Raw genomic sequence first — 10,148 nt, forward strand, 5'->3', positions numbered from 1 at the left:
CTTAAAGTTTGAACAATCAATGCATAAATGCCTAAGTTTTAATTTAAGACATATCAATAAAAATCATAAATTACGCGGGTAATCTGAGTTGTTTTCAGATAATGATATAAATAACCCCCCCACACTTAAGATGTACATTGTCCTCAATGTACAAAGATAGATTTACTAAAAAATATAGATATAAGATCATAAGATAGAGAGAGAAGTGAAACTTCCTGAATGTTAAATGGAATCCTTGAATTAGAGTTATGGAGAGTAATTGGCTAAGGTAAGGGTGAGATTGGAGGAGGATACTCCGGTGGCGGTAGATGTTGGGTTCCACAACCACAGTGTCCAGCAAAGAGGTTATCGTGGTGGTCGGTGTCGTGGTCGAGCAACACATGGCAGTCGTAGAGGACCTTTTCCAATGGAGTTGCAAATTCCTGAGTAATAACTGCGATAACTTTTAACGAAATGGTCGAAAACAAAAATTGCTTAATATAAATTGTAAAACCTAAAGATGAAGTTATAATAGTATTAAAGAGAAATAGGATAAGAAGTAAGTTGAAAAGATAAATAAAGATAAAAATAAAAATAAATAAAAGATGAATAGTAGTGGTTTATAAAGATATTGGGGCACACGGCCGTAGGGCACGCCCGTATGCCCTTATTTCAACCCGTGTGTTCCGTGGTTTTCAAATTTGGGCGCGTTGGTGCACACGGCAATGGCATTTTGATAGTTTCGACCACGGTTGATGGGTACAGGCGTGTCGCACGCCGGTGTTAATTTAGCAGGATTGCCCACAGCCATGTCTCACGGTTGTGGCAATGTATCGAATCTAGTGTTTTGGAAAAAATTTTGCTCTGTTTTCACATGGCCGTATCGCACGACCGTGTCACCACCAGTGGTATGAGCATGGCCTAAGGCACGCCAGTGTGCCTGGCCGTGTGGATTTAGAAAACCTGTGTTCAAGGACCTAGTTAATGATTTAGATGTTAAAAACTAAAATATAAAGAAATCAACACCGTTTGTGCTCGGGTTGCCTCCCGAGAAGCGCTTATTTAGAGTCTAAACTCGACTTTACCTAGTGGGTATATTCAAGTAAGTTCATGGAGCCGTAGCTCCTTTTTATCATCTTTAAAATTCTCACCGTTATAAAGTTTGAGACGATGATCATTTACCTTGAAAGTGCCTTGTGATGGATGACTTACCTCTACTGTGCCATATGGAAACATAGTTTGGACTATGAAAGGACCTGATCATCGTGATTTAAGCTTTCTAGAAAAAAATTTAAGCCTCGAGTTATATAACAAGACAAGATCTCCAACTTCAAATTGCTTGCGTTGTCTCAAGCGAGCGTCGTGGCGACGCTTCGTTTCTTCCTTATATAGGTGTGAATTTTCATATGCATTGGTTTGCCACTCATCTAACTCGTTCAACTGCATCAACCTATTTTCACCTACAAGTTTGGGATCAAAGTTTAGAAATTTTATAGCCCAGAATGCCTTGTGTTCTAACTTAAATGGCAGATGAAAACTTTTTCCATAAACAAGTCTGTAAGGGATGTTCCTATGGGGGTCTTAAAAGTAGTTCTCTAAGCCCATAAAGCATCATCTACTTTCATTGCCCAATCCTTCATGTTTGTTTCTACTGTCTTTTCCAGGATACGTTTGAGCTCTCGGTTTGCTACTTCTACTTGTCTACTAGTTTGAGGATGATAGGGGGTAGCTTTTCTGTGGTGAGCTTCTTATTTCTTAAGGGTATTATCAAATTGAGTGTTACAAAAATGAGTACCCTTATCACTGATAATTGCTCTAGGTGTTCCAAATCGAGAGAAGAGTTTCTTAAGGAATCGTACTACCACTCTAGCATCATTAGTAAGTAAAGCTTGGGCTTCCACCCATTTAGACGTATAATCAACGGCTACTAATATGTATTTATCGCAAGTAGCAACATACCTGTTGGTGTCTTTGAAAAGTGTAGGACAATAAAAACCTGAGTGGTAATGTTCCAAGATATTCAATGCTTCTGACCTTGTAACGCATCTCCTAATGACTTGATCTGTATATATACAAAAAAGGAAAGGGTCTTCCCAAAAGTAGTTTTTCACATCAGTAAAGAATCGCTTCTTTTGCTGATGTGTCAACCCTTTTGGGATAATGTTAGCAGCTAAAAAATTCGCAATGTCTACAAACCAAGGTACCTTAGAATCAGATATAGCAAAAAATTGTTCTTCAGGAAATGAATCATTTATTTCAACTTCATCTAGCTCTTTGGTACTTGAATTTTCAAGCCTGGAAAGATGATCAGCTGCGAGATTTTTAGCTCCTTTCTTATCCTGAATCTCCAAGTCAAATTCCTACAATAATAGAATCCATCGAATAAGTCGAGGTTTTATACCAGTCTTAGTTAAAAGGTACGAAGAGCGGAATGGTCAGTATAAACGACAACTCTAGACAATATTAGATATGGCCTAAATTTATCGAATGCAAAAACCACAGCTAGCATCTCTTTCTCCGTGGTGGTGTAGTTTTCTTGTGTGGCTGTCAAAGTTTTGCTAGCATAATAGATAGGTTGAAAATGCTTGTCTCTTCGTTGTCCCAAAACTGCACCTACTGCAAAATCACTCGCATCGCACATTAGTTCGAAAGGTAAATTCCAATCAAGTGCGATTATAATTGGAGCATTAATCAATTTATCCTTTAAAGTATTAAATGCCTCTAAACATTCCTGATTGAAATTAAGAGGCACATCTTTTTCTAGTAATTTAGTCAAAAGCTTAGTTCTTTTAGAAAAGTCTTTAATAAATCTTCTATAAAACCCAGCATGTCGTTAAAAGCTTCTAATAGCCTTAACCGAATTAGGGGGAGGTAGTTTTTCAATGGTTTCAATTTTAGATTTATGAACCTCAATCCCTTTACTAGAAATTTTATGTCCTAACATAATACCTTCTTGAACCATAAAGTGACATTTTTCCCAGTTAAGTACAAGGTTCGTTTCCTCACATCTTATTAAAACTAGTTTCAAATTTTTAAAGTAAAAATGGAAAGAGTTACCGAATACTGAGAAATCATCCATAAATACCTCCATGATGTCTTCTACGAGTTCGTAAAAAATGGCCATCATGCAGTGCTGAAAAGTAGCAGAAGCATTACATAATCCAAAAGGTATTCTACGAAAAGAAAACGTACCATATGGACATGTGAATGTCGTCTTTTATTGATCTTCAAGAGCTATTGGGATTTGAAAATAACCAGAGAGTCCATCTAAAAAGCAGTAGTACATGTGCCAGGATAATCTTTCCAACATTTGGTCAATGAATGGAAGGGGGAAGTGATCTTTTCTCGTAGCGTCATTCAGCTTCCTATAGTTAATGCAAACTCTCCAACCTGTGACTGTCCTTATTGGGATTAATTCATTCTTCTCATTGGTTACAACAGTCATGCCTCCTTTCTTAGGAACAACCTGCACTGGACTTACCTAAGAACTATCAGAAATAGGATAAATTATTCCAGCATCTAGGAGTTTAATTACCTCAGCTTTAACAACTTCTTTCATGTTGGGGTTCAGTTGTCTTTGAGCTTGAACACATGGCTTATAATCATCTTCCATTAAAATTTTGTGGGTGCAAAAAGAAGGGCTGATCCCTTTAATGTTAGAAATTTTCCAAGCTATGGCTCTTTTATGTTCTCTTAATACTTGGAGCAATTCCTCTTTCTCCTTGGGTTGCAAGTTAGAAGCAATAATCACTGGTAATGTAGAATTATTTCCAAGGAATGCATATTACAAGTGATTTGGAAATTGTTTAAGTTCCAGTTTGGGAGGTTCTTCAATAGAGGGTTTTTGCTTAAGTTCATTGTTTACCTTAATAGCCTCATATTTTGCTTGTCTTGGAGAGGGTTATTGGAATTTAGTCCAGCTTTTATCTTACCTATCTCAGAATCATCATCATCTACCTCTTCTCCTTGGGCAAGACATAGTTCCAACGTGCCCTTATGTACGATTTCTTGAAAAGAATCTTGAGTAGCATGATCAATACAGTCAATAAAATAACATCAGTCATCCTGTTCCCTAAAAAATCTCATAGCATCATAAATTTTAAAAATAATCTCTTCGTCACCTACTCTAAGTACCAATTTACCATCATCCACATCAGTAATAGCCCTAGTAGTGGCTAAAAATGGACGACCTCAGATTAAAGACACTTCAACATCTTCATCCATGTCAAGCACAACGAAATCAACAGGGAATATAAATTTATCTACTTTTACAAGTACATCCTCTATAATACCCCTAGGATATTTAACAGATCTATTCGCTAGTTGAATACTTATCCTAGTGGGTTTAGGTTCCCCAAGACCAAGTTTTATAAACATTTTATATGAAATCAAATTAATGCTAGCGCCTAAATCAGTTAATGCCTTATCAACATTCAAACTACCAATTAAGCAGGGAATAGTAAAACGTCTTGGATCTTTCAGTTTTGTTGGCAGTTTATTTTGGAGTATAGCCGAGCACTCCTCATTAAGTTCCACTGTAGATAGGTCTTCAAATTTTCTTTTGTTTGTTAGAAGCTCCTTTAAAAAATTTTTATATGTAGGCATCTGCGATATAGCTTCAACAAAAGGTAAGCTAATATGCAATTGTTTAAAAAGTTCAAGAAATTTACCGAATTGTGCATCCATGCGGTCTTTCTTCAACATTGCTGGATATGGGATTAGTGGTTTATATTCCTTTGGCATTGGATTGTCATTGTTTTCGGGTTTTACTTCCTCTCCTTCGTTTCTGTCAGTTTCTTGTGGTGGCTTCTTTTCAGATTGAACTAACACTTTCCCACTCCTTAGTGTAACTGCTTTCACATGCTCTTTTGGATTGGGTTTGGTGTTACTAGGTAGACTTCCTGGTGGTCATTCTGAAATCAGTTTAGCAAGCGGGCCTATTTGAGTTTCGAGCCCTTGGATCGATGCTTGTTGATTCTTAAGTGCTGTTTCGGTATTCTGAAAATGAGTTTCTAACACCGAGATGAATTTTGTTAGCATCTCTTCAAGGTTCGGCTTCTTTTCCTGCTGGTTCGGTGGTTGTTGAAAAACTAGGGGATGTTGTGGCCTTTGATTTCCTTGGCTACCCCACAAGAAGTTGGGATGGTTCCTCCAACCTGCATTATAAGTGTTACTATAAGGATTATTTTGAGATCGAGGATTATTACCCATATAATTCAATTGCTCGTTTTTCATGTTGTGGTCATAGGGTGGGTATTCTGAATTGCTTGTTCCTCCTCCATTTGCATCGTACTACATTATTGGATGAGCCTGTGAAGAACCAAGTAAACCATCATTTTTCTATTCAAAAATTCTACCTGATTAGAGAGCATAGTGATCGAATCGATGTTAAAAACGCCGGCCGCTTTCATCGACTTTGTCCTCATGACTTGCCACTGATAATTATTCAGTGACATCTCTTCTATAAATTCATAAGCCTTTTTAAGTGTCTTATTATTGATAATCCCACCAGCAGCTGTGTCAATCATCTGTCTAGTCTAAGGATTCAGGCCATTGTGAAAAGTTTGAACCTGTAGCTAAAGTGGCAACCCATGGCGAGGGCACCTTCTCAATAGATCCTTGTATCTCTCCTATGCATCATAAAGAGTTTCTAGATCCATCTGCACAAAAGAAGACCTACTCTTATTGAAAGGGAAGTAGGGTCAAATCATCAGAGACCGAATTTGCACAATTGCTTGTTCTTTGGAATCCTGGTCAAAATCGTGCCCAAGAAAACCTATGTAAAGAAATAAAAAAAAACAGAATTAAAAGTTTTAATCTAGAAAAATAAAATAAAATAAAAACAAAATTAAAATTTTTGATTGGGATTTCAAAAATTAAAAATAATAGAAATAAATAAAGTTGGGGAAAAGGTGTTCTTATAGAGAGATTCCAGCCTCCGGCTATCTCGATCCTCCTTGGGTTTAATCCTCGGCTTTTAGGTGATCCTTCTCAAACAAAATAAGCCAGTTACAGTGGAAGAGGACGCCTACGACCACCAGCTCCAAGAATTTGGGCTTACAATTTAGTTGGAACCTAACTGTAGCCAACAATCGCTTCTGTGGGATCATCTTATGCTAGATCATCACTTCTCAATGGCTAATCTCATGCCATTTTGTCTCTTGGGCTCACCAACCTCTGATGCAGTAAGCTAACGAACTGACTTTCCAACCTTCCCAAAAAATACAAAGTGGCCGCCTTTGTACACGTTAAAACGATCACCTTTTAAGGGACATGGACGGATGCGTCAGGCTCGTAATGTGGAGAAGTGATTAATATTCGTCGAGAAGGCTAAGTACGGATTTAAGCCTCAAGAACCCTTTTTGGGGAATTTTGACAACCTTCGGCTAGATAGATTTAGTGGCTCATGATTTTTGGGGAAAAAGAAATAAATATAATGAAAAGAGAATTTTTATTGAAGAAAATATGGAAAGAACAACAAGACTAAATTTATGGGGGAGAGAATGTTTACAGCAAAAGATGGATCAAATTTGTGTCACTTCATCCCCTATTTATAGTACTAAGAAACCTAGCCTATTCCTAATTAAATTCTAAAATATAAATACAAAAAAATAAAGATAATTAAAGATAAATGATAATAAATCCTAAAATTAAATCTAAATAATAATATTTAATAATTATCCTAATATAATTAAATATTCAATAGAGTCTTGTGCTATAAAATCTCTTCTTTTGCACTTTTGCCCTTATGTCTTCCATACTTGCATTTTTGGCACCACCTTTTTCCCTGTCGCATGTTGGCCCATTGTATCTTCAAATTTGCACTTTTTTCCCTTAAACTATTTTTTGCCTTCAATTTAGTCCCTAGAAGATAAAAGACTATAAATAGCTCAAATTAGTAGGGTCATACTCAAAATAATTATGCAATTAGCATATAAAAATATGTCAAAAACACATAACTTATATGTCAAAAACATCTCAAATGAAAAACTCTCTTTAAATTAAGAAAAAAAAAGGTGATTACTTGATAAGACAAATCAACAACTACATACATAGTTGATGAAGTAATGCCCTCGGTTAAATGGGCCACAACCTCACCATTCTTAAATACCACCCAGCAAAACCCATCTTCCCAAGTGACGCCGTTGGAGATGAAGAGGAAGAAGAAAACAAAGAACTGAAAAGGAAGGGGGAGATATCATATTCGTTTACTTTCCATACAACATTTGGGAACCAAACATACTCCCTAGCTTGGGTCTTGGTTTAGTTCTTTAGAAACGGGTGGACTCTATTGATCGTGTAACACCTCTATCCCGTCTTAGTTTTCAAATTAGTGTTATGAAGTGTTACCGATCAAAACAGAACAATTTCTTCATAACAGAAAGAATTATACAATTTAAATGCTAACACATCACATTTGAATTTAGTCATAGCAAAAATACATTTATGGGCTTTAAATCGAGCCTATAAGGCCCTAATAATAGTTTGAGAATAATCTGAGATCAAATTAAAATAAATCATAAAATTCTGAAAAAAACATGAAAATTTAGAAAACAGAGATCACACGGTCGTGTGACATAGCCTAGACCATGTGAACATTTGAATTTTAGACACATGATCGTGTCCCAGCTCGTGTGCCATACCGCGTGTGTATTCATTGTTGGTCTCACGGTCGTTTCATACGCCGTGTGTCAAATCATGCTACATTTAGACTTGAAACACACAGTCGTGTTGTAGGCCGTGTCTCAGACCGTCTGAAACTGCACCTAAAAAAATAAACACACACTGCCGTTTGAAGAGAACATGTGTGACATGTCACGGGGCTAAACCTTTCGTCTCGCAATCCGTGCGGCCTTAGGCAATTTGCACGTCCAAACTCGCCCAAGTCAGCCTTTATGCTAAAAAATGAGGATTCCTTAAGAACTCCTCCTAAGGCACCAATTTGTATAGCGGAAGCGTTTGTGCCAAAAGAAGCTACAAGCAAACAAAAGAAAGCCAAAGAAAGAATGCACACAAGGTGTTTGAGTAAATGCCCAAGAATTCTATTACTCTTAAGAATTCAACATAAAATGGATGGTTTACAAATGAGGGGGAGACTCTCTATTTATAATTAAGCTCCCCCAGAACCGATGGTCAAGATACATTTACATCGACAGACGAGATTAACGATACCCCATGAATTAAGGGATTTACAAGATATGCCTTATCAAATGTAATCTAATCTTTACAATATATGATTCTCTCTATCTTTTAAGATTAGTTGCCTAAAATAGCCTAAGTTGCCATATCTTCGCTATTGGGCCATCCAGGCTTCAATTTGACAGGCTTCTCCAACAAATCTTTCAATCAGGCCAGTTCTAGTGGGCTGAATGATCCCCATCTAATTGATCGACCTCCATAGGTCGCATCTTGTGCCATGGTCACGGGCTTGGAACTTTGGCCTGTAACACCCCTAACCCGTATCCGTCGTCGAAACAGGGTTACAGAGTGTTACAAGTTACCAGTACATACAGAACATTTACAGATTAATCAAAACATTACTATTCAATTTCTGAGATCATATATATATAACAACCTTTATTTGGGCCCTCGTAGCCCAACATGAACATTAAAATCAAGATGGAACTCAACCGATTTCTCATAAATTTTTTCGCTTAATCATCAAGCATTCATATTTAAAGCTAGATCATATCTTTATAAAATACCACATTTTAGATGCGCAGAATAAAATACTTGCCTTAGACATTTCAATCCAACTTCATACCCAACAAGCATCATATTGAAACTAGTCATATATATACATGTCATGATATGTATCGTTCTCATATTGTTTTCTTATAAACATATATCATTTATTTTCCTCCTCCTCCTCTCCATTCCACATCCTTAATGTATATAACATTCCTGTAAGTACGATTTCACAATTTACTTATTAATGCTCACATCAAATTTTTCACACGAGTCATAGTCACTCAATTATTTATAATTCGAGATACAGAGCTCCAAATTAAGATCTGTAAATTTTCCCTGAAACTAGACTCACGTATCATTCCACCATAAAATTTTCAAAATTTTTGGTTTAGCCAATTTGTATAGTTTATTCATTTAAGTTTCCCCTGTTTCACTATCCAACAGTTCTGACCTCTCTTCACTAAATATTAATTATATCACAGTACAGAACTCGGATAATATTCTCGTTGATTTCTATTGAAAATAGACTCATTAAGGATTCTAAGCATATAAATTTTAGCCTCTAATTAATTTTCTCAAATTTTTGGTGAACCCGAATTCATCCTGACCTTGTCTCACAAAATTCATTATATCTCATAATTTACAATTCAATTGCTTACACCATTTCTTCTATGAGAAACTAGACCCAATAAGCTTTAATTTCATATATTATTCATCCTCTAATTCGATTTTTACAATTTATGGTGATTTTTTAAAAGTTAACCTACTGCTACTGTCCAAAGCTGTTTTAGTTCAAGATGTTTATTACCATTTTTCCTCTAAATTTCACAGGCCATACAATTCAATCCTTGCTCAATTAGCCCATCTATTAAGCTAATTTTTCTCAATTAACATTTTATTCCATCATTCTAAACTATTACACAACCTTTGAAAATCAAAATTTAACACTAAACCTTAATTCACAACGTTTTCACAATTAGGTCCTAAAATCAATTTTTATTGAATTTACTTGATAAAATCATCAAACAACAAAATCAAAGCTTAAAATTCATTTTATTTCATCATAAACAGCCAACACTTATCAATGATAGCTTTTAATTTTGTCCATAAAATCAAAAACTAATGAATTAAACACTTGGACCTAATTGTAAAGGTCACAAAAACATAAAAAATCTCAAAGAAAAGGGCAAGAATTGAACTCACATATGTCAAAGTATGAAAAACCAGCAGCTTTCAGACCTCCCATGGTGTTTTTGCTGAAGAAAAATGATAATATCTCTAGATTTTTCAATTTTGTCTTGTTTTATATGTTTAATTTGCAAAATTTCCCATTTTGCCCTTGTTTCTCCTTGTCTTTTTTGCTGATTTTCTTACCCAACCATCCAGCCCATACAATTTGGGTCCAATTGCCTTTTAAATCCCTCCTTTTTAATCACTTAAACTATTTAATCACAATTTAATAAATTTCACACTATTTT

General features: G+C 35.8%; 1 non-coding gene across 1 annotated transcript; it reads left to right on the forward strand.

The window, feature by feature from the left end:
* The first annotated feature begins 5,565 nt into the window (after positions 1–5,565).
* On the forward strand, positions 5,566–5,674 carry LOC128289485 (small nucleolar RNA R71). Its single transcript, XR_008279133.1, has one exon. It is a non-coding gene; the product is annotated as a small nucleolar RNA R71 (small nucleolar RNA).
* The last annotated feature ends 4,474 nt before the right edge of the window (positions 5,675–10,148 follow it).

The sequence above is a fragment of the Gossypium arboreum genome, chromosome 2, assembly GCF_025698485.1.
Source record: "Gossypium arboreum isolate Shixiya-1 chromosome 2, ASM2569848v2, whole genome shotgun sequence".
NCBI lineage: Eukaryota > Viridiplantae > Streptophyta > Magnoliopsida > Malvales > Malvaceae > Gossypium > Gossypium arboreum.